The 25,774-nt window shown below is 46.8% G+C and overlaps 1 protein-coding gene across 5 annotated transcripts in view; it reads left to right on the forward strand.

Annotated features, from left to right (window-relative positions):
• The first annotated feature begins 17,042 nt into the window (after window positions 1-17,042).
• The window catches only part of LOC138293758 (oocyte zinc finger protein XlCOF6-like), a 44,528-nt gene continuing 35,796 nt past the window's right edge, over window positions 17,043-25,774 (forward strand). The window contains exons 1-3 of one of the 5 annotated variants that reach the window (XR_011203100.1): window positions 17,051-17,171; window positions 21,823-21,916; window positions 21,998-23,503. The gene's annotated coding sequence lies outside the window, so the exon portion shown is untranslated. Of the gene's footprint in view, window positions 17,172-18,455; window positions 18,549-21,822; window positions 21,917-21,997; window positions 23,504-25,774 lie in introns of those variants that run through there. The other 4 variants (XR_011203101.1, XM_069233099.1, XM_069233098.1 and 1 more) reach the window with 4 other exon arrangements.

Genomic DNA, 25,774 nt, shown 5'->3' on the forward strand with positions numbered 1-25,774 from the left:
CACGCAGCAGCGCACGCCGAACCTGGGCATAGCAGACTGGCTTATGCAGAGATGGGCACCATCTGTGCCCATCAAAGCATTTCCAGAGGCTGGGGGAGGCTACTCCTCCCCAGCCCTTCTCACCTTTTCCAAAGGGAGAGGGTGTAACACCCTCTCTCAGAGGAAGTTCTTTGTTCTGCCTTCCTGTGCCAGGGCTGCCTGGACCCCAGGGGGGCAGAAACCTGTCTGAGGGGTTGTCAGCAGCAGCAGCTGCAGTGAAACCCCGGAAAGGCAGTTTGGCAGTACCCAGGTTCTGTGCTAGAGACCCGGGGGATCATGGAATTGTCCCCCCAATACCAAAGTGGTATTGGGGGGACAATTCCATGATCTTAGACATGTTACATGGCCATTTTCGGAGTTACCATTGTGACGCTATACAAAGGTAGAGACCTATGTATAGTGCACGTGTGAAATGGTGTCTTCGCACTCACAAAGTCCGGGGAATTTGCCCTGAACGATGTGGGGGCACCTTGGCTAGTGCCAGGGTGCCCACACACTAAGTAACTTGGCACCCAACCTTCACCACGTGACGGTTAGACATATAGGTGACTTATAAGTTACTTATGTGCAGTGGTAAATGGCTGTGAAATAACGTGAACGTTATTTCACGCAGGCTGCAGTGGCAGGCCTGTGTAAGAATTGTCAGAGCTCCCTATGGGTGGCAAAAGAAATGCTGCAGCCCATAGGGATCTCCTGGAACCCCAATACCCTGGGTACCTCAGTACCATATACAAGGGAATTATATGGGTGTACCAGTATGCCAATGTGAATTGGTAAATGTAATCACTAGCCTGTTAGTGACAAATTTGGAAAGCAGAGAGAGCATAACCACTGAGGTTCTGGTTAGCAGAGCCTCAGTGAGACACTTAGGCACCACCCAGGGAACACATATAGGCCACAAACTTATAAGCACTGGGGTCCTGGCTAGCAGGATCCCAGTGACACATAACAAACACACTGACAATATATAGTTTTCACTATGAGCACTGGGCCCTGGCTAGCAGGATCCCAGTGAGACAGTAAAAACACCCTGACATATACTCACAAACAGGCCTAAAGTGGGGGTAACAAGGCTAGAAAGAGGCTACTTTCCTAAATGAATGACCTGCCCAAAAGGGGCGTTCTATGGCTGTGAGTGTGTCCTGCTTTGTGAATGACTTGGGCTGTGTACACGATGACACGTGTACTTGGTGCTCATAGCGTGACCCCCATATGATGTGGATGACGGCGCGACAATCTGTTTTTGAGCATAATAACACATGTAGGTGTGTGTTCTTAACATTGGTTGCATCCACGGCAGTAGGGATTTTGTGCACCTTTGATGAGCAGCACCAGCGGGAGGACATGGGCTCCATGGTGGCAAAGGACATGTAAGGCTGCCTGCAAGTGAGTTTTTCCCTTTATACTCGCCATTTCCACCTGCTCAGACGAGGTGGTTGGACCGCCACAGTCACATTGGTGGTGTGCAACCTGAGTGTGTCCGGTGGAAACAACCGGCCTGTTTATGCTGCCTCGTGGCCACATTGGTCTATGCTGCCTGGCAGTGCCAGTGGGACCGTGGCAGTCCATATCCCACATGACTCATAATACAGTGGCCCAGCCAGCAAGCCGATGGCGGTCGGACCGCCACCATCGCCATGGCAGTGCACAGACAAATCATACAGTTCAACAGACCAGGCACAAATCTGAGTCCACATGACACAAATTGTTTAAACATTCATAAAAGAATGTAGAAAGCAACAATAAAATAGACTAAAAAATCTTACTTCTCAAGAAGAATCTACTACGTAAAATGTCCTAGAAAGGAGTAGCAATAGCAGACCCAACTCTTGATACTTTTTGTAAGAAACTAGCAGCCCAATATACAGACAAGGACATTTTGGAATCTGTATCAGCCCACCTCCAAAAACCCATGCCACGAAAACCTTAACTTCACCCCTAAAATCTTTACAAGAATTGTCAATGAGTGAATTCCCCAAACCTGTAAACTTTAGTGGACTAGCAAGTCTCTCAACCCCTGACTTCTTCAAATCTTACAAAACATTTTCTAGCCTTGTCAGTCCTGCCTGTCAGAGTCATGAACAAAAGGAATTTACCTTTATTTGGAAAAACTGAATGCTATGTAGATACAACAGTTACAATATCATGGTAAAGAAATATATACAAAATAGGTAATACGATATTAAAGAATATGTTACAAATCTACTATTACAAAAATAGTTGAATCCCCAGGATGCTAACAATTATAGACAAATAGTAAAGAGTCATTTTCTTGGCAAAATTATGGAAAGAGAAGCACTAACTCACATCACACCATGCAAGGAAGAGAATACCCTAGTCTCTGACTTCCAAACCAGATTCTACCATGGGAAATCAATGTCATCAGCTCTAGTTGCCATTTGGATGTTCTTAATAATACAGTGGCCAAAAATGGGCTTTATGCCTTATTACTCCTGGGACTCTCTGCAGCATTTTACACCATCCACCATGATACCTTAATCCATAGTCTCAAAGAAATCGGTATAGACAGTACTATTATCTCTCACCCTACCTATACTGTAAAACAAACCTGACCCATAGGCCTCTTTTTTTATCAAAACCCTGCAACACCAAAATTGGGGGCCCCATCAGGTTCTGTCTTCTCACCCCTCTTTTTCAGTATTTGCATTAAAGCCCTACCAGAACTAGTAAATGATTTTGACCTCCCTTACTACAACTACGCTGACCCAAAGTATATAGGTGTCAGGATTTTGAGTAGGGGACCCGCTTGTAGGAGGCTGGACTGGCTTGTAGTGAGTACCAAGGGGTACTTGCACCTTGCACCAGGCCCAGTTATCCCTTATTAGTGTATAGGGTGTCTAGCAGCTTAGGCTGATAGATAATGGTAGCTTAGCAGAGCAGCTTAGGCTGAACTAGGAGACGTGTGAAGCTACTACAGTACCACAAGTGTCACTTGCACAGTATCATAAGAAAACACAATACACAGTTATACTAAAAATAAAGGTACTTTATTTTTATGACAATATGCCAAAGTATCTTAGAGTGTACCCTCAGCAAGAGGATAGCAAATATACACTAGTTATATGTACACAATACCAAAAATATGCAGTATAGTCTTAGAAAACAGTGCAAACAATGTATAGTTACAATAGGATGCAATGGGGACACATAGGGATAGGGGCAACACAAACCATATACTCCAAAAGTGGAATGCGAACCACGAATGGACCCCAAACCTATGTGACCTTGTAGAGGGTCGCTGGGACTATTAGAAAATAGTGAGAGTTAGAAAATTAGCCCTCCCCAAGACCCTGAAAAGTGAGTGCAAAGTGCACTGAAGTTCCCCAAAAGACAAAGAAGTCGTGATAGAGGAATAATGCAGGAAAGACACAAACCAACAATGCAACAACTGTGGATTTCCAATCTAGGGTACCTGTGGAACAAGGGGACCAAGTCCAAAAGTCACAAGCAAGTCGGAGATGGGCATATGCCCAGGAAATGCCAGCTGTGTGTGCAAAGAAGCTTCTACTGGACAGAAGAAGCTGAGGTTTCTGCAGGAACGAAAAGGGCTAGAGACTTCCCCTTTGGTGGACAGATCCCTCTCGCCGTGGAGAGTCGTGCAGAAGTGTTTTCCCGCCGAAAGAACGCCAACAAGCCTTGCTAGCTGCAAATCGTGCAGTTAGCGTTTTTGGACGCTGCTGTGGCCCAGGAGGAACCAGGAGGTCGCAAATTGGACCAGAAGAGAGAGGGGACGTCGAGCAAGACAAGGAGCCCTCTCTGAAGCAGGTAGCACCCGGAGAAGTGCCAGAAACAGGCACTACGAGGATGCGTGAAACGGTGCTCACCCGAAGTTACACAAAGGAGTCCCACGTCGCCGGAGACCAACTTAGAAAGACGTGCAATGCAGGTTAGAGTGCCGTGGACCCAGGCTTGGCTGTGCACAAAGGATTTCCGCCGGAAGTGCACAGGGGCCGGAGTAGCTGCAAAAGTCGCAGTTCCCAGCAATGCAGTCTAGCGAGGTGAGGCAAGGACTTACCTCCACCAAACTTGGACTGAAGAGTCACTGGACTGTGGGACTCACTTGGACAGAGTTGCTGGATTCGAGGGACCTCGCTCGTCGTGCTGAGAGGAGACCCAAGGGAACGGTAATGCAGCTTTTTGGTGCCTGCGGTTGCAGGGGGAAGATTCCGTCGACCCACGGGAGATTTCTTCGGAGCTTCTAGTGCAGAGAGGAGGCAGGCTACCCCCACAGCATGCACCACCAGGAAAAAGGTCGAGAAGGCGGCAGGATCAGCGTTACATAGTTGCAGTAGTCGTCTTTGCTACTTTTTTGCAGTGTTGCAGGCTTCCAGCGCGGTCAGCAGTCGATTCCTTGGCAGAAGGTGAAGAGAGAGATGCAGAGGAACTCTGATGAGCTCTTGCATTCGTTATCTAGAGTTTCCCCAGAGACAGAGACCCTAAATAGCCAGAAAAGAGGGTTTGGCTCCTTAGGAGAGAGGATAGGCTACTAACACCTGAAGGAGCCTATCAGAAGGAGTCTCTGACATCACCTGGTGGCACTGGCCACTCAGAGCAGTCCAGTGTGCCAGCAGCACCTCTGTTTCCAAGATGGCAGAGGTCTGGAACACACTGGAGGAGCTCTGGACACCTCCCAGGGGAGGTGCAGGTCAGGGGAGTGGTCACTCCCCTTTCCTTTGTCCAGTTTCGCGCCAGAGCAGGGGCTAAGGGGTCCCTGAACCGGTGCAGACTGGCTTATGCAGAATTGGGCACATCTGTGCCCAAGAAAGCATTTCCAGAGGCTGGGGGAGGCTGCCCCTCCCCTGCCTTCACACCATTTTCCAAAGGGAGAGGGTGTAACACCCTCTCTCAGAGGAAGTCCTTTGTTCTGCCATCCTGGGACAAGCCTGGCATGACCCCAGGGGGGCAGAAACCTGTCTGAGGGGTTGGCAGCAGCAGCAGCTGCAGTGAAACCCCAGGAAAGGCAGTTTGGCAGTACCAGGGTCTGTGCTACAGACCACTGGGATCATGGAATTGTGCCAACAATGCCAGGATGGCATAGAGGGGGCAATTCCATGATCTTAGACATGTTACATGGCCATATTCGGAGTTACCATTGTGAAGCTACATATAGGTAGTGACCTATATGTAGTGCACGCGTGTAATGGTGTCCCCGCACTCACAAAGTTCAGGGAATTGGCTCTGAACAATGTGGGGGCACCTTGGCTAGTGCCAGGGTGCCCTCACACTAAGTAACTTTGCACCTAACCTTTACCAGGTAAAGGTTAGACATATAGGTGACTTATAAGTTACTTAAGTGCAGTGTAAAATGGCTGTGAAATAAGGTGGACGTTATTTCACTCAGGCTGCAGTGGCAGGCCTGTGTAAGAATTGTCAGAGCTCCCTATGGGTGGCAAAAGAAATGCTGCAGCCCATAGGGATCTCCTGGAACCCCAATACCCTGGGTACCTTAGTACCATATACTAGGGAATTATAAGGGTGTTCCAGTAAGCCAATGTAAATTGGTAAAAATGGTCACTAGCCTGTTAGTGACAGTTTGAAAGAAATGAGAGAGCATAACCACTGAGGTTCTGATTAGCAGAGCCTCAGTGAGACAGTTAGGCACCACACAGGGAACACATACATATAGGCCACAAACTTATGAGCACTGGGGTCCTGACTAGCAGGGTCCCAGTGACACATAACAAACATACTGAAAACATAGGGTTTTCACTATGAGCACTGGGCCCTGGCTGGCAGGATCCCATTGAGACAGTGAAAACACCCTGACATACACTCACAAACAGGCCCAAAAGTGGGGGTAACAAGGCTAGAAAGAGGCTACTTTCTCACACCGCTCAAAACCTTGGCTACTCCTACCCTTAGACACTGTGCTGGTGAACAGATTGATAAACACCCAGAAACACAGCAACCTAGGGAAAACCGGAAAAAGGGGTAAGGGAGAAATCTAGGACTGGAGCATGCTCTCTGAGACTTCAGCCTCATTACGACTTTGTCAGTCGGATGAGCTAACTACTAAAAGCCACGAGAAGGAGGCTGCTGTCATGCCAGCAGCCTCCTCCCCAGTTGTATTATGATGTTTCCACTGGGCTGATCAGCGGAAACATCATTTTACGACGTTTTCACTGGTCAGGCCAATGCCGTCACACACCGGCACCTTTGGAATGCGCACTGTCTGCAGAGCAGACAGTGTGCATTCTGAGGGTGCTGGCAGGGGGGCCCTGCACTGCTCATGCCATGGGCAGTGCAGGCTCCCTGTGGCCCCGAGCACTGGCTTTCCACCAGCTTTTTTATGGCGGGGACCCCACCTTGGAAAGGCTGGTGGAAAGAGGACTTGTGATCAGCACGGCAGAGCTGAACTCTGTGCCACAGTGGCTGACCACGACTCTGACAGCTGCCACCCTATCGGGATCCATGATCCTGGTGGTGGCGGTGGTCCAACCAGCAGGGTTGTAATCTGGCAGTCGTACTGCCAGAAGTGAAGTGGTCCGACCTCTACTGCAGGTTTGGCGGTCCTCAGACAGCCAAACTGGTAATGACCCCCTTTGTCTGTTTTAATGGCTGGAGCCACTCTGCTTCAAGGGGATCATTCTTGGGTAGATCCGACCAGCTGTAAGACACAGGGTATTGGGTCAGTATAGATGCTATCTAGAAACAAGGTTTACACATTCTAGCAACAAATTATGCTATGAAGAGCCCAGAGCTTGCCAGAAATCTAGCAAAAGCCCAAGGACTCTACTGGATATCTCTACAAGAAACCAAGGTTAACAGGCTGTGAACCAAGAGGAGAAATCTAAGGATGGGACTAACAAAGGAACTGAGGGACCCAAAAGAGAAAAGAACAACAATTGAGGAATGACAGAATGGGTAAGAACTATAATGAGGATCAGAAAAGTCTAAGGACTAAAGTAGAATTATGTTGGGAACATGATTTCAAACAAACCTTTTCTCTTCAAAGTTGGAACCACACTTGGTCTAACCTTCACTGTATCTCACGTTCAACTAGTATTACACAAAGAATATTCTTTTTCTACAGCAGACTGTTTTTAACCTCCACTTCTCTTAGCAAGTTCAAATGTTTCACCACTAATAATTGCTGGACCTGACAAACACATGATAGCGACGTCCTTCATATGTTTCTCAAGTGTCTAAATGTGCATTTATTTCTGGTTATGGGTTTGAGGCACGATATCCGATATTTGCTGTATAAATATACCATTTGATAACATCTACATATGTCGAGGAAGTTCGTCACGCAATGGTTGGGAAAGTGGTCGATCTACTTATAGTTATTGCGTTACAGAGCATCACGTCTAACTGGAAGGACACTACCTCCACACCTCTGATGATCAGGAGACTGGCTATGGAAGCCGCTTACCTCCTGTCTAGACCCTGTGCTGCTTCTCCAGCTCTAATCATCAAATATGAGCCTCCATAAAGCACATGGGGCCAGATGTAGTAAAATTCTGAGTCGCAATTCAAAATGTAGGATGGTGTCCCTGACACCATCATGCGACTCGCAAGGGGGTCGCAAAGGCCCACCTCATTAATATTAATGAGATGGGTCACAATTTGTGACCCTTTTGAGACTCGCCGCACTCACAGGGATGGTGGCCTGCTGGAGACAGCAGACCACCATTTCTGTGACTGCTTTAAAATAAAGCAGTTTTTTTTTGTAATGCAGCCCGTTTTCCTTAAAGGAAAACGAGATGCATTACAAAACTAAAAAATGAAACGTTTCTGTTTCATTTTTTCAGAGCAGGCAGTGGTCCATAGGACCACTGCCTGCTCTGAAAAAAAAAATATTCCACGCCATTCACAAAGGGGAAGGGGTTCCCTTTTGCGAATGGGTTACCACCAGTGTGACACTGGTGGTAAATGTGGTTGTTTTGCGACCGCGTTCGCGGTCACAAAACAATACAACATCGCGCTGCGACTTGCAATTTGGAAGGGGAACACCCCTTCCTAATTGCGACTCGCAGTCCTGTTTTGCGAATCGGTAACCAGGTTACCGACTCGCAAAATGGAGTTTGGGCATTGTGATATGCTTTTTGCACGTCGCAAACAGCAAAATTCGCTGTTTGCGACGTGCAAAAAGTTTTGTACATCTGGCCCATGCTGTTTTATGTACAGTATTTTATCCTTAATATCAGTTGTATGATTCTATCATAGTAATTTATATGTAAATGCCTCAATGAGGGTCATTTTCCCTCATTCTTTTTCTGCTTTTCTTTATCCTCTTTCTCTTCTCTTCCCCCCCGCCATCACAAAATTCTTTCAGAAAATACTAATATGTTCTTCAACCTTGTGATAATGTAATGCACCTTGTTTGGAATGGTGCTCTGTATTATCTAGGTTCTTTTGCATGCTTTTATCAATTTGTTTTTGCACGGTATTTTGTTTCCTTATTTAATAAAGCATTTTTAAACTTTAAAAACTTGCATAACAGTTATTGCAGCATACATTGGGAGTCTCTTTATATGCTGAAGCAACTCATGGATTTTCTCTTCATGCTGACAGTGGTACTGACTTTCCTCCACAATAGTTCTCGTTGAGAGAATCAAAGTTGAAGATTACCTGGTGAGATACCAAACCTGAATGATGTGTCAATATCTGAACATATGCTCTTCTTTCAGATACAATACCCTCCTTTGGTATGGTTGCTAATCTAAAATCAAGCAGCAAATTTGGGGGCCTCCAAAATGAACGATGTGTCCAAGAGTGAATTCGCAACCAAACCTTTTTTTCAAAACTGGTCATTTTTTAATCTACTGAATGAATTTCCTTGAGCAATGTAAAATGATGAACAAAAACAAAATATTCAAACGATTCAAAGGGAATAATAATTTCTGAGCTTTCTTCTCTATTCAGCAAACTTTTATGATCTTTGGGGCTCATTTACAAGAAACTAGTTCATCATGATCAACATGCCAGTTTTCTTGCGCCGCCCTGCGCACCCCCTAACGACACCATGGGAGCGTTGTATTTACAATGTAGTGCTCCATGGCACAGTGTCCACAACAATATCAACATTTCTGATGCTATTGTGGCACTAAACGTTAACATTGCTGGACTAGCGGCATAATTTTGACGCTATTCCATCAATGTTAAAGGGGCCCCAATGACAACAGCACAGCATCACCTTTAACACCTGCCCTGAGCGTGGATTAAATAACAACGCTATGCTGGTGCAGCATGGCACAGTGAAATCTTGTAGATTTCACTGTGCCATTTCTGCAGGGATTTTAACGGGGGAACGTCTACCTTGCATACATTATACCTGGAGCAGGTATAATATGGCACAAGGCTTTACAAACCGACACAATGTAAATATGCCTGGGGTGGGGGGACAGTTTTGCACCACCTTCACATAAAAAAATTACGCAATAGTGGTGCAAAATCCTTATAAATTAGGCCCTTTGTTTCTAATTAATGGGTGGCTAAACCCTGAAATCTTTTATGGGTAGCTGCAAGGTTAGCTAAAAGACTTTTTATCACTTTTCATGTTTTTAAATGACCAAATAAAGTTAAGATGACTTTTAGAGTCAGTGGCATCTTGTAACTTTCTTTGCTGAAACTTGTTTTTTGTAATTTGTTTCTCTTGGCCCTTCAACGCATGGATATTTATTTGAAACATTTCACCTTGCCGCTATCAAAGATGCTGCACTGTGTTGCACTGGGTGTAGACACCAATTCAGAGCCCTATTTACTAAATATGGCATATGTTAGAGTGCAAGGTCTTCATAAAAGAGTCAGGAGGTACTCAGAAGTTACATTAGGTCCTATCAGGGCCCCATCTTCCCTCCAGCTGTCCCTCTCTGCTGCTCATGCAGAGACATTCTGTTACAACATTCCAGATGCCAGATCAGACATACAGAAAATGTGGTCCAGCCAACCACAGGTTGGTTTCCAGAGGCAAAAACTGGATCACCTAATCCTCTATTTTTTGAAGTAGCTTGGTTAAGCAGTTAGGCCAATCTTGGAGAACTGCAAAGCATTTGTTGTACTCATAGTATCAATCATGCGACTCACACATCAAAGGAATAACTCGAGACCAATTTATAAAAATACTTCAGATTTGTATATAATTTTTAAGACCAGATTATCAAAAATGGTTAAGTACTTTTTAAGTTATTAATTTTTCACGTTTTTATAAATGCAGTCTTTCTGTGCATAATTACACTGCATAGGAATCAATGGACAGCCACCTGTAAAAATGCATATAAAATCACATGTTTGCTTTACCATGCTCAGTTTTGGCAGGTTAGTTTCAGTCGTCGGTGGGCACACTGTGCCAGCAGGAGAAGTGGTGTCACGGTCTCAAGGGGTGAGGGACCCTTGAGGCATAGCTGGATCCTCACTGCAGGGTGCAGGGTGGCTAGGTGCAGGGCGAGTTTTTGAGCCAAGGGCTGAGCACAAAGATGCCTCTCAGGTCCAGGTGCAGGCCATGGTCGGGGTCGCTTGCAGGATAACGGGCCTCTCTGGTGGGAGGTCCAGGGTGTTCGAGAAGTCCCTCAACTGGGGCTTCCTTCTGGTCCCGTTGCAGCTAAGGGGGAGCTGTTTCACTTAGTTTCACTTGGTTTCCGACGTACCCTGACTAGTACCTCGGGTATTGGCACAACTCGGCCACTGGAGGGCGCAGTGCCACCAAAGTTGGCACACTTCTGGGGTTTGTCCTGGCGGTTATCGATTTATCAGCGGGTCTGGCTGCAACTTCCGGTTCAGGAGATATCAGCCAGTCAGTGAAGTGACCCTCACTGGCTTGTTGGTCTTTGTTGGTGTGTAGAGTGGTGCCTCCACTCAGAAGGGATATCTGGGGCAATTTGTGAAGCCTGGAGGTCCCATGAGTTTCTTGGGGTCAGTCCAGTGTCCAGCTCCTCCACAGCAGCGATTTTCAGGTCCTGGGTGCAGCAGGCAGGGTTTGGCACCTTTTCTGGAAGCAGCAGGTCCACAATTCTCTTGCTTTTGATCTTCTTTGGTGCTGGTGTTCTTTGTCCTCTCAAATCTAAAATCTTGGTCTAAGGGTGCCCACTAAATACTGAATTTAGTGGGCATTTTAGGGGGAACCTGGTACTGTCCAATGGGACACTTACCTTTAGGTGGCTACACCCACTATAGTGACCACATCCTTTGGGAAGAGTCACTTCCCTAAACCTCATTGGCTATTTTCTTCCATTCCAAGGGTCTAGATGCAGTTTCATTGGTAAGAAGGTGAAGTACAGGATGCAGAGGATTCCTGCTGGAGTCTTGCAATCCGAATCTGCAGAAACACCTAGGAGAGAGACCCTAAATAGCCCCAAAAGGGGGACTGGTCAGCTAAGCAACAAGTAAGCCCCTATGAGGGGAGGGCTCTGACGTCACCTGCTGGCACTGGCCACTCAGAAGCTCCCAGAGTGCCCTCCCAACTTGGAATCCAAGATGGCAAAACCCAGGGACTCTCTGGAGGAGGTCTGAGCATTACCCCTGGGGTGGTTATGGACAGGGAAGTGATCACTCCCCTTTTCTTTGTCCAGTTTCGCGCCAGAGCAGGTGTAGACTGGATTATGCAAGGAGGGCACCATTTGTGCCCGTCGCACCATTTCCAGAGGCTCTGAGAGGCTACCCCTCCCCAAGCCTGTAACACCGATTTCCAAAGGGAGAGGGTGTAACATCCCAGTATGATTTCAACATGTTTGATACCCAAACTTGGCCATATTTGTAGTTACCATTGTGAAGCTGTACATAGGTAGTGACCTATGTATAGTGCAGGTGTAAAACGGCATCCCGCACTCACGAAGTCTGGGAAAATGGTCCAGGATGACATGGGGGCACCTCTGCTAGTGCAGGGGTGCCCTCACATACAGGTAATCTGCACCCAGCCTTCAGGGTTGAAAGGCCTGGTATATTTGGTGACTTATAAGTGACCCGGTGCAGTGTAAATGGCTGTGAAAGAGTGCATGCACCATTTCAGACAGGCTGCAATGGCGGTCCTGTAGAGGCCTTTGCATGGGCTCCCTATGAGTGGCAAAAGTAATGCTGCAGCTGATAGGGATCCCCTGGAACCCCAGTGGCCTGGGTACTTAAGTACCATATGCTAGGAAATTATAAGGGGGCACCAGTATGCCAATTTAGGATGAAATACTAAGTTACCGGTATGCAGTGACAAATTTGAGAGGAGAGAGAGCATAAGCACTGGGGTGCTGGTTAGCAGAACTCCAGTGAAAGTCAAACACACTGACAACAGGCAGAAATTGGGGGTAATATGAAAAAAAGAGGGTACTTTATTACACACACACACACACAAAACATGGCACAATAAGGCTAACCTTGCCCAGATGAGTCTTCATTGTCTAAGTGGAAATATCTGGAGAGTACCACATCATTGGAGTAGTTACTCCCAGGTCTATGTTCCACTGTAAAGTCTATCACCTTTAGGGAAATGGACCACCCCAACAATTAAGGGTTTTCAACGTTCGTGTGTTTTAACCATAAGAGAGGTTTGTGGTCTGTCTGAACTATGAAGTGAGTCCCAAATACATAGGATCTTAGCTTCTTCAGGGCCCTGGCCACAGCAAAGGCCTCCCTCTCTATGGCTGACCAACACTTTAATCTGGGAGTCAACCTTCTACTAACAAAAGCACCAGGTTGAGCCTGACCCTCTGAATTCAGTTGTGATAGCACTGCCCCAACCCCTACCTCTGAAGCATCTGTATGGACAATAAACATCTTAGAATAGTTTGGACTTTTTAGGACAGGTGCAGTACACATAGCCTGCTTCAGCTCCTCAAAAGGTTTCCGACAGCTGGCTATCCATAATCACTTCTTGGGCATTTTCTTGGAAGTGAGGTCATTAAGAGGGGCAACAGTGGAGCCATAATTCTTAATAAACCTCCTGTAGTACCCAGTGAGACCAAGAAAAGCTCTGACCCGGGTGTGTTTAGTAGGGGGAGACCAGTCTAAAATAGTCTGGATCTTCCCCTGCAGTGGTTCAATCAGTTCCTGACCAAGTAGGTGTCCCATATAAACCACCTTCCCCTGCCCCATCTGGCACCTGGAAACCTTGATAGTGAGGCCTGCCTTTTGCATGGCCTCCTAAACCTTCCACAGGTGGACCAGGTGGTCATCCCCGATGGAGATGAATACAGCAATATAATATAGATGTGCTGCACTGAAAGCTTCCAGACTTTGGAGGACTGTATTCAGCAGCCTCTGGAAAGTGGTATAGGAAAGTACCATCTTGTCTTGCATATTACCCCCATTTTTACAGTACGTATGTTTGTTTTTGCCTGTGTGTCACTGGGATCCTGCTAGTCAGGACTCCAGTGCTCATAAAGTATGCCCTGCATGTGTTCCCTGTGTGGTGCCTAACTGTATTACTGAGGCTCTGCTAACCAGAACCTCAGTGTTTATGCTCTCTCTGCTTTAACAATTGTCACTGCAGGCTAGTGACTAATATTACCAATTCTCATTGGCACACTGGAACACCCTTATAATTCCCTTCTATATGGTACCTAGGTACCCAGGGTATTGGGGTTTCAGGAGATCCCTATGGGCTGCAGCATTTCTTTTGCCACCCATAGGGAGCTAAGACAATTCTTACACAGGTCTGCCACTGCAGCATGAGTGAAATAACGTCCACGTTATTTCACAGCCATTTTACACTGCACATAAGTAACTTATAAGTCACCTATATGTCTAACCCTCACTGGGTGAAGGTTAGGTGCAAAGTTACTTAGTGTGTGCTAAGGTGCCCCCACATTGTTCAGGGCAAATTCCCCAGACTTTGTGAGTGCGGGGACACCATTACACACGTGCACTACATATAGGTCAATACCTATATGTAGCATCACCATGGTAACTCCGAACATGGCCATGTAATATGTCTAGGATCATGGAATTGTCAGGAGCCGCAGGGACAATGTCCGCTTCCCAGAACATGCAGAGGATTCCTTTGGACACTACACCCTTGGGCTCACCCCAATCGCAGCATGGTGGTCCCCTGGCCCCTCAGCCTCACTTCGCCCCCGCGGGGGCAACTTCACACCGACAGTGAATTTCACCACAGAGGCAGGGACAAGAGAGCTGTTAGGCCCCATGGTGACAGGGATCCGGCCATGATCCACACTAGTCCACCCATGCTCCTGTCTCAGCGTGAACCGATGGGAACTGCGCCCTGTATCCAGTGGACAGCTGAGCACCCTGCTGCCTGACTACTTATATGACTATCCTGGGCCTCATCTTGTCTTGGCCTCGCCCCACTCAGGAGCAGTGCTGCACTTTGCTACCTACTCTGCTGCTTTTCTCTTCACATTATATGATCCTGTGGCTCCCCTTACCCCCCTTTCGTTCCTTCCCCTCCCCTCTCTTTCACTCCTACTTCCCCTCATGCTAGTTTGCTGGTTGTCAATGTTTAATGTCCTGCTCTGTACTGCAGATCTCTAATCTGATAAGGGCTACATGGCTATTTCAAATGTTTCAGTTGTTTCAGTGTTTAATGGTTTGAACTGTAACACACATTTATGGTACCTAGGAGAACAACCCTCAGCTTCACTGCCCTTACCATTTATCCTTCCCAAGCTGAGCATGACACCGAAGTCGAGACTTACCACACAATGGAGTCTGTACGACCCTGCCTGCCCAAGTACTCAAACTTGACTGGCTTGCATCTCCCTCGTCTACTTAAAACCCCACTCCCCCGCCCCACCCCGACACCCTTGCCAGCACGACCCCACAGGTGCCTCCTCATAATATGCACGGTGGCGATCGGACGCTATCTTACTGTCCCATTGCACCAAGACCCTGATGACCCCAAAAGCCCACCTGGCTAACTGCTTGGCCCGCTGGACCCTCCCTGCCCCTCCCCACGTGTGTACTTGATTGTGCCTCATCCTCTCCATGCACCCCGCCTCCTGAGGGACCCCTGTCCGGCACGCTGGCTCCACAATCTGGACCCACGGTCTAAAGACACAGACCTTTGGTGCCTCGCCACAGCTCCAAACCGGGTATCCCATTACCCTTATTGCCCATGCTCTCTTTTCTTTTTCTCTTTCCTGCTCTATTCCCTCACCCTCGTTCTCCATACACCACCAGGCACTTCTCTTTACCCTCCCCTCTCCACAATGCTGATATATTATAAATGTGCATACTTCACACTCATCTCCCTCTACACACCCACTGTGGCCTTACTCCCACACCCAGACTGCGCCCGTGGGAACCTCCACCCCCACCTCTCGGCACCTGTTCTCTCCTCCGTTGACTAAATGCTTCACCCCCTTCTCCTTCCCTCACTCTGATCCTCCCCACAGCACACCTCTGCATCATGGGAATGACCAGCCCAGCCTCCTATGCCCTCATTCACTCTGTGTGCTGTCTTGGAATGTTGATCAACTAACACACTACATGAAATGCAAGAAGGTGTTCTCCTACCTCCAGTCAAAGTTGGCAGGTGTGGCCCTATTGCAGGAGAAATACCTAGATGATTTTGAATCTGCTAAACTACCTTGTGATTGGGTGGGAAGGGTGAACCACAGAAGTTGTCCAAACCCATTGGAATCAGGAAGCGGTACAGCCAGGAAATGCATGGTTGCACTATTGTTCTGTAAAACTCTGCCCGTCACAATTGTCGAATCCGGGTCTGACGCGAATAGATTTGCCTTTGCAAAACTGAAGGTCGGGGACTGTTCGCTCTGCATTGTTTCTGTAGAAGCACCCACGGGCATCAAACGCTCCTTTTCCCTCCAACTCAGTTGCCTTCTCATTGAGATCGGAACCTCTCAATATTTAATTGGGGGCACCTGGAATCTTGCCCGGGATGCAGTGTTTCACAGGAAAGGCCCCCGAGATGTGGGCAACAACCCAGAGGCCTTGAGAGCACGGTCTGGTGGATCACTGGCGAAGCGCTCACCTGGCTCAGGGAGGATACATTTCTTTCGTTGGTACACAGTCCGGGACTGTTGTATCCTAGCAGCTGCCCTTTCCGACCATGCTCCTTTTATACTGTCAGTGGATCTGGGTCTTATCACCGAGAGACGTAAACCTTGGCGCCCGCCAGTGTGGCGCGACCGTACTGCGCACATCTCCATCTATCTAGAAGAACATAAGGCTCGGTTACACCCCGAAGGATGCTATGGGCAGCTGAGGAGGCGACATTGCATCCCTCGCCCGCCGGTACACAACTAGCCCACACTGCCCGTCTGCCGTCGTTTACAACGGGTTGAAGTGGCTCTCAACCAACTATTCACATCACAAGCTGAAAACGCACAACTGCGACTGAAAGGCCACAACGCAGGGGAAATGCTGGATGTTTACTGGCGGCGCAGCTGTGTCCATTAGAAGCGGCGCGATCCTCACCCGCCCACTGGCCTTTTACCAAACACTATACACCTCGCAAATGGTGCCAATGTCGAGCAGGAAGAGACCTTTCTAGAGAGCTGACAGCTACCTCGCCTTGCAGACGAGGGCTGGGCCCTACTGGGTGATGAGATCAGCTGGAGGCACCCGTCAGGCGCGGGGCTCCGTTACTGCTGCCAGCCCCGGCGCGGCCTCTGCGGGCCGAGGACCCCGGGGGCGCTGCTGGGGTCTCCGCTCCGCGTACGGTGTAAAAACCAGCTCTGTGCACGACTTCCTCTTCCTGTGTCTCCCTGCCTGACCTCCGCGTAGCTTCCGGCTCCTCTTCCTGTGTCTCCTTGCCTGACCTCCGCGTACCTTCCGGCTCCTCTTCCTGTGTCTCCCTGCCTGACCTCCGCGTAGCTTCCGGCTCCTCTTCCTGTGTCTCCTTGCCTGACCTCCGCGTACCTTCCGGCTCCTCTTCCTGTGTCTCCTTGCCTGACCTCCGCGTAGCTTCCGGCTCCTCTTCCTGCTCCAGCCTGACCTCGGCAAAACTTCCGGTTCCTCTTCACGCATTTCTCTGCTTGCCGCCTGCACTGCTTCCGGTCGCCATTCCTTCCATCTGCCTGACCTCCGCACTATTTCCGGTTCCTCTTCCTGGATCTGCCTGGTCGACCCCCGCACTGCTTCCGGTTCGCGTCAGGTGGCGCAGAGACAGGAGGAAGGCGCTGGGACCGCTGACAGTGTTATTCCCCATTCCCGTCGCCCCCGCCCCGCCGACGCCCCCAGTGCCGCCCCCGCGCTGCTCGGTGCGTGAGTACTGTACACCTGTATCTGGGGGAGAGGGGGGTGTGACTGAGAGGAAGAGTCAGAGGACATTACACCATTCATCCATGGGCTGTACCCGAGGCGCTTCCTGTCACGGGGGGGGGGGGGGGGTGGCTTCACCCCAGGGGGGCGCACATTGTATCGCAGGTGCAGCTAGGAGCCGAGGTTGGCCTGTCTTCACCCTCTGGTAGCTTAGCACAGAGCAGTCAAGCGCAACTTACAAGGCAACGTGTTAAGTGTTTGTGCAACACTTCAAAGAGTGAAACCACCGCACGAAAACCGTTGAACTAGGGTTATGAATTTTTAAAGAATAAAATGCAGTATAGCGCCTAGAAGCCAACCGTGGCCACCTGGTCTTGCTGAACTAGGTCAAAGCCAGCAGTTCAAGCCAACGGCGATGCAGTGCGGTTCGGATACAGTTTCAGGTTAGTCTCACTGGAGTTTTACCTTCTCAAGAGCTGTGTCAAAAGTCCAATTTGTGGGGAAGACGTTCGCTGCAGGCAACGAGAGCATTGCTGCTGGTCTGCAGGTGCTAAGAGCTCCCTGGGCGTCGCAGATGGGCAGGCTGGGCCTGGGGTTCACAAGTCGCGATGCTTGCTGTGCAGGGAGATGAACCTTCGATAGTTGCACCTCCAGTTCTCCTTCCCCTGACAAGACGACAACAGGCAGCAGGTAATCACAGCAGGCCAGCAGTTCCTTATAGAGCAGCAGTCCCTGTAGCAGCACAGCAGTCCTTCCTAGCAGAGAATCCACAAGTCCAGAAGTGTACTGCAGTGGCGGTGTCAGAGATCCAGTACTTACACCTAGTTCTGCCTTTAAAGTGGGGAAGACTTCAGAGAAGGGTCTTTGCAGTGCACAGAGGTCCTACCTTCCTGCCCTGGCTCAGCCTTACGGGGATCGGGAGTGCAGCCCTTTGAGTTGGGACAGGACACAGCTCATTCAGGGGTGTCATCTCCTCCCTCCCATCCTGCCCACGATGGCCCATCAAGCTTTGGGTACTAAAAAAAAAACAGTTCATGAATGGAAGCCTTTTGTGTGTGTAACCAGCCTATTGCTACATCACCGAAACACTGATCTGATGGTTCTCACTGAGTTCTTTACAATATCTGTCTCATAAATCAGGGCTTTGTTATACTTTATTAATTCATCTAACACTTTATGCCAATTGACAGTCCTGGTTATAGCTTGTTGTTTAGCCAATCTCTTTCATTTTACCTTCTACAATGTAACAAGGGTTTTCGTTTTGATTGATTTTTTTTATGTAGCTTATACAAAGTCCAGCAGCATTGCAGCGCTTTACAAAGAACACTATAAAAGTATATCAAGATAGGCATTATCCCCAGGATTAAGCGTCCAAGGTAAGAATACAGATAAAAATATCAGCAACCGAACAACAAAAAACAGACATCAGCAAATGTGTACAACCCTCAGAGCAGTGGGTGAAATACAAAACACCTCACTGGAATTCAAACAAGAGATGAGTTACAGGAAAGAAGGAGTAGGAATTATTTGATATTTTATTTTTAATGCAGGTAGAGCAGTAGCAGTCAGAATGGAGGTGGGATAGAGCGCTTGGCTTTGGGTGCACAGCTAAAAAAGGCTGATTCAAGGTATTTTACGTGACTGGATTTCAAGTAATAGAGTGTTTGAGATTCGGGGCTGATGGGAACCTTGTGAGATTCACAACTTTTTGACCAAGTAGTGAGAGTGGTCTGAGGGGAGGAGTGTGTACACTAAGCAAGTGAGTTTATTTGTAGATGTGACTTCAACCAGGAGCAAAGTCAGACAGTGCAAAACAGGAATAGTGTGAGCAAAGTGGTCAAGTCCCCGGAGCAGGCGCTGCTGCAACATTGCAGCTTTGAGAAGGGCGAGATGAGTTTCAGGAACACGAGAAAAGTTAACATTCCTATTGTCCAGTCTGGAGAGTATACTAAGGTTTGAACTACTACTTCCTCTTTGTTTTCCAGTAACAAAAACCTGATTCACCCTTTTGCAAGTCTGAGCTGATGATTTTCATTCGGAGCCATATTGATGTGTTTGTGAAGAGTGAGTGAATGGTCAAGAATGAATCCAAGTGACTGAGAGCTTTCAGTTTCAGATCTTAGTGGAGTCCAGCCATTTTTGGAACATGGTGCAAGATATATAAATATGAAGCTGCGTTACAATTGAAAAGGAGGTAAATAGCAGTTTTCTAAGAGTCAATACCAATGAGGAGATAGCAGAGAGGCAAGCAGTTGTCTCAGAGTCAATACCAGTGAGGGGATAGCAGAAAGACAAGCAGTTGTCTAAGAGTCAATACCAGTGAGGAGATAGCAGAAAGACAAGCAGTTGTCTAAGAGTCAATACCAGCGAGCAGGTAGCAGAAAGACAACCAGTTGTCCAAGAGTCAATACCAGCGAGGAGGTAGCAGAAAGACAAGCAGTTGTCTAAGAGTCAATACCAGTGAGGAGATAGCAGAAAGACAAGCAGTTGTTTAAGAGTCAATACCAGCGAGGAGATAGCAGAAAGACAAGCAGTTGTCTAAGAGTCAATACCACTGAGGAGATAGCAAAAAGACAAGCAGTTGTCTAAGAGTCAATACCAGCGAGGAGGTAGCAGAAAGACGAGCATGAGGAGGTAGCAGAAAGACAAGCAGTTGTCTAAGAGTCAATACCAGTGAGGAGATAGCAGAAAGACAAGCAGAGTCAATACCAGCGAGGAGGTAGCAGAGAGACAAGCAGTTGTCTAAGAGTCAATACCAGTGAGGAGATAGCAGAAAGACAAGCAGTTGTCCAAGGGTCAATACCAGTGAGGAGATAGCAGAGATACAAGCAGTTGTCTCTGAGTCAGTACCAGTGAGGAGGTAGCAGAAAGACAAGCAGTTGTCTAAGAGTCAATACCAGTGAGGAGATAGCAGAAAGACAAGCAGTTGTCTCAGAGTCAATACCAGTGAGGAGATAGCAGAAAGACAAGCAGTTGTCCAAGGGTCAATACCAGTGAGGAGGTAGCAGAAAGACAAGCAGTTGTCTAAGAGTCAATGCCAGTGAGGAGGTAGCAGAAAGACAAGCAGTTGTCTAAGAGTCAATACCAGTGAGGAGATAGCAGAGATACAAGCAGTTGTCCAAGGGTCAATACCAGTGAGGAGGTAGCAGAAAGACAAGCAGTTGTCCAAGAGTCAATGCCAGTGAGGAGATAGCAGACAGACAAGCAGTTGTCTCAGAGTCAATACCAGTGAGGAGATAGCAGAGAGACAAGCAATTGTCTAGAAGTCAATACCAGTGAAGAGATATGAGCAAGACAAGAAACCTTCAAGTAGAGCTGCATGTCATCAGCACACCAATGGTAATGTATGTCTCGTAGTCAATACCAGTGAGGAGATAGCAGAGAGACAAGCAATTGTCTAGGAGTCAATACCAGTGAGGAGATAGCAGAAAGACAAGCAGTTGTCTAGGAGTCAGTACCAGTGAGGAGATAGCAGAAAGACGAGCAGTTGTCCAAGAGTCAATACCAGTGAGAAGGTAGCAGAAAGACAAGCAGTTGTCTAAGAGTCAGTACCAGTGAGGAGATAGCAGAGAGACAAGCAGTTGTCTCAGAGTCAATACCAGTGAGGAGATAGCAGAGAGACAAGCAATTGTCTAGTAGTCAATACCAGTGAGGAGGTAGCAGAAAGACAAGCAGTTGTCTAAGAGTCAGTACCAGTGAGGAGATAGCAGAAAGACAAGCAGTTGTCTAAGAGTCAATACCAGTGAGGAGATAGCAGAGATACAAGCAGTTGTCTAGGAGTCAATACCAGTGAGGAGATATGAGCAAGACAAGAAACCTTCAAGTAGATCTGCATGTCATCAGCACACCAATGGTAATGTATGTCAGACTCTTTGAGATCAGATGTTTATGGTCCAGACTGAAGTGTGTGGAAGCCAAGACTGAACCTTTGGGAACTGCTTGTGGGACCGGGATGGTTTGGAGAGAGAGCTGTTTATTTCCATCAATCAGATGCAATTTGTGAGTTAAGATTTAAATGAATCCAGTACTCTGTCTTCGATGGTTCTGTTAACCTTTAAACATGTGAATAAATATATTGTATTTTATACCATGGCCAGCACCGTGGATCAAGTAAAATTAGCAGGCAGGTGTCTCATTTATTCCAAAGACAAAGAGCATCATTAGTAATTTAGCCAGCCCTAAAACCAAACTGGAGCTCGGCGAGAAGATTTCCGTTGTTGACAAACTAAGCTGGTTATGAACACAGTTTTGAAAGACTTTGTTAAGAAATGGTGGACCAGAGACTTCTCAGAACTTAAGATTTGTCAGGATTCAGTCTAGAAGTCAACTATTCAGGTGCTGGAGGAGCTGAAAGTAAAGATCACGGAGGACTAGGAGGGTACACTAGACAGCTAACTATCAGTGGTTCACTTATACTCACTTCCTCGGTTGGGGTAATTCGCCAGACAAGAATGACAGAGCAGTAGTTAGACTCCAGAGGAACTTAGTCTTGTGTCTAGCACCGTGATGCATGATCGTATTGGATTTCCGATTCTTGCTATAGTTCTTACCATTTATGTATGCCTTAACTATTTTTTGTTTTTCTTTTTATGGGTCCCTTTCGCTCCTTGTGTTTTTGATTGTGCTGCCTCTTGTCTAATATATTTGCAGAGTCGTAGCAGTGAATGCTCACCATAGCCCAGAGGTCTTACCGGATTCCAGGTCTACCCCCAGCTCATCATAGCACCATACATGGCTCCAACAGGTAGGGTTTGTTTTATTTGTTATTTGTTCCTTGCTGCTCCGCTGGTAACATTATACTTACCGTATGCTCCCTGTTTTCCAGCAGGTCAGATCTACGTAACACCCAGAAAGAGTGGTGCCATCTCTTGAAGCAGAAACCCCCCAGAAATTGGCTCAAATCCAGGATTTCTCTCTCACACTCCCTTACCTGTTTCTCCCCCAATTTCTGTGTCTGGTGATGTGTTCTACCTTTTTCATCAGCACAGATATTCAGGGACAGCGGGGACTTTCAGAGAGTCTGCAATATCGACACCCACCAGGATCGCCCTTTCTTGCAGCATTTGTTTTTTAGAAGAGGAGATAATTTAAGCTTGAAGTAGTTTGAAATTCTACCACTGAGAGTGGAACAATAGTAAGGTCAGGCCAGTATGGTACAAGATGGAGGCAGATCTCTTTGGCCAAGTAAGGCCTTGCAACCAACATGTCACAGAACAACCAAATCCCAAGGCTGTTGGCCATGTCAGCAGGGGTTGGGTGCAGGGCCTGTCATGCAAACAGACCCTGCACCCACCTCCCCCTTAGTCCAGCTATGTGCAGGTGGACTTGGTTGCAAAGCTTTACTTTTTTAATAACAAATTGAAAAAGTTCCAAAATACAAACCTAAAAAGTAAAAAAAAAAAAAAAAACAGTAGTTCAAAACTACAAAAAAGCGCAAAAAATCAAACCAAAGAAGTGTACAAAAAGCACAGACAAAGATGGATTATCCAGAGGTAAAACTCTATGTCCAGTCTACTCTGCATGTGGAGGGCACAGGTGGAATCATTCCTTAGAGTTAGGCACAGCATCTGGTCATGTCCAAGGCCTTCTGCACAGTCCGCTACTGCATATGGATGTACACCAGTAGCAGCGGGGCTCCCTACCCGAAGATAGAATTACACATGCTACGAGTAGATTATGATACAAAAACAGAAATTCACTCAAAAAACAAAGGTGAAAGTGACGTTCCATGTAGAAGATGATGGCACACAAGAACTAACATTTAAAAAGTGAAAAGCCTCTGAAATTCACTAGTTATATTTCAGGGATCTAACTATAATTTGTGGCCCTGCCATGCACTGATTATGTTACATCATGCGTGACATGTTAAATTACATCAACGATGAGATCACCCATATTATGCTTTGCTCATTACTCCATAAACCTTTAGATCATTTAAAAAAACACAATTGGTGGTACAGGGCCTGAAGTCCAATACAGCATAGAGTTACTATATTTACATGCATGTTGTGTAGCATAAAGACAGTGAGACTCTGAGACGAATTTGGTTCAGTGTGGTAAAAGGTAAATGGTACAACCTTTATCCACCATTAAGGGTTCAAACGCAAGCGGTGCTCCTTGTTAAACAAGGTGGGGACTAATTGGAGTTACAGAAGCGTCTTTCAAACAGGTTGTGGCTTAAGTCCAAGGCTTGTTGCCAAAATATGTAAGAAAAGCTAACCTTTCTATTTACAATAGATTAACCACCTGTGGGTGTCTGGGCACATTCCCATGTTAAGTAATTGTCTTACAGTGCTAGAGACAATTTATATATAAAGCGGAGGTGCATTTATTTCTGATCTTCCCTGAATATTTTGCACTGTTGAAGAAAGTATAATGTATGAGTGAGTTTCTTAGAGGCGGTTTCACTCGCAGTTTGTAAGCATGGTTCTCAGGTTGTACGCAATTCTGCTCATTTCAGGCATATGTGTGCTTTGTTTTTACAAACTGCGGAGGGTGTTTCAGAGGACCTGGTTGTACAGCCCGCATCAGTGGCCAATGCATGGGTGTGAAGCTGTTGACTTGCATCAAATGAGGAGTCTAGCAGGCAGAGCCATTAATCTCAATACAGCCATTTGGTTTCTTAGACAGCTGAATGGTGAATACCAGTTCAGAAACGATAACATCAGTTAAATATGAGTGAGTTGACAAAAAATGCTTTTTGACCTGAATGTTGCAAAAGGTTATGTCCATTATCACTTGATTGGTGATAGAAAATTGGCCCTAGGTGTACTTTATTGAATAGCTTCCAGTCCAAAAAGCCTACAGTACACTTTCACTTTGGCAGAATGTGCAGTCGTACTACTTTCAGCACAAAGCTTTTTGTAACACCTGCTGCATGCGTTTGCATCTCTATGATGCTTCTGTTTATTACCCTCCTAACACTCCACAGTAGTCAAAAAAATACACATTCTTGTGTTTTTTTCCTCTGTTGTAGGTTTTAGCTTGTTGCAGTTTTCTTGGCCTTCATGCCTTTTGAGTGTATATGTTCTTCATACTCTACCTAAGTTCTTAAAAGCATTTTTTGTCTGTGAATGATTCCATGTGACCAGAGCGACCGACAGCTGGCGATTCTTTATACTCCGAACCTCCTTTAGCCAGATGCGCTTTTCATTTACTTCCCTCCTGACTCATTTATCAGTTCACGAGAGTGATCACATCTTTGCTGTAAGTATTGCAAATGACTCTGACAGTTTTGTTGTTGCCCTTCTTTGCTTTAAAGATGGCCTGAAAAATCTTCTCAAAAGATTATCTAAGTTGTTAGGAGTGGGTCCCAGTTCTATTATATTTCTGAGCTCAGTTTCACTGCTCTTGGGTTGTCTGCTGGGCAGTTTCAAAGGTATAGTCTTTGATGCCAAGGTTTAGGAGGTTTATATCCAGGCTGGCTACAGTGGATCGTGATTGTTCTTGAGTAGTCTTATTGCTTTCATGGCTAGCACCCACTTCTGTTATTCAATGTTAATTAACATGTAGTCAGTCAAATTTTCTTTTCTCAAGACGTAAAGGTTTTAGAGGCACGGTAGTCTGACAAAGTGCACATGTTCAAAAACACAATTCACAGTTCTATGTCAAGGCATTGAAACCTCTCTCCCCTGGAGTCAGTTTCCTCTGTTGTAATATTGGTGCTGAGATGCATCATTATGCTTCCTCGAATGCACCTTGTTTGCCCACGTGGGGGCTGGGCTATTAAAGTTGCAAAACGAACAAGTGATGGATGGAGTTCTGAACAATGTCAAACATTCACCCCAGTACAGAGATCTGGGCCTAAATCCATCGTTTTTTTACTTCCCATGCCTTTCTAGTTAGGACCCAGCCATATGCAAACCAGTCTTGACCCTGTTCCCATGGGAACAGTCCAGTCCGAACTGCCAGGCCAGGTCTTCATTGGACTGGAAACAAGCATCCTGGGACCGGTTTCGGGGTTTCACCCCTAATCAGCCAGGCTAGCTTGACTCCAGTGGCATGGGAAGCACGGGACCCACGTCTGGGCATACCCTTCCCACGTAGGCTATTAAAGTTGCCACAGATTATCTCTGTGTAGTATTCCGAAGGACTTACAGAGAGTTTTATGTGCTATACCAGTCCTTCTACTTCTACTGCTTCTTCCGGTTGCGTCCTGGTAAAATGCAAATATTTATGATGTAATTACCAATCTTGATTTAATTTCAGTCAGCCTGATGTGCAGAACACTTGATGGAGCTCTCAATACAGACAGCCGTTATACTAAGTGAAGTTTGGTCACCATTTTCTGTTTTTATTTACTCATCTACAACTAGTTCTAATTGTGCCTACATCTCCTGGCAGCAACAGGTACCATGCAGCCTGATGAAAAAAATTGTGATGTTTTTTGCAATGTTGCTTCCCCCTGCACTGTCCAGAACTACCAGTAGCTAAAGTGAGTAAGTTTCACCTGAATGGTCATCTGACAGACCACTTATGATTTTTGGGGGCCATATTTCCACTCGTTTCCCAGTTAGCTACATTAAATTATTTAGCATCTTCTCTGATATTCCCCATGAGTTTGTGAAACCCATCAGGGCAATGTCCTGTAGTTTTGGCTTCT

Source organism: Pleurodeles waltl, chromosome 4_2, assembly GCF_031143425.1.
Source record: "Pleurodeles waltl isolate 20211129_DDA chromosome 4_2, aPleWal1.hap1.20221129, whole genome shotgun sequence".
Lineage (NCBI taxonomy): Eukaryota > Metazoa > Chordata > Amphibia > Caudata > Salamandridae > Pleurodeles > Pleurodeles waltl.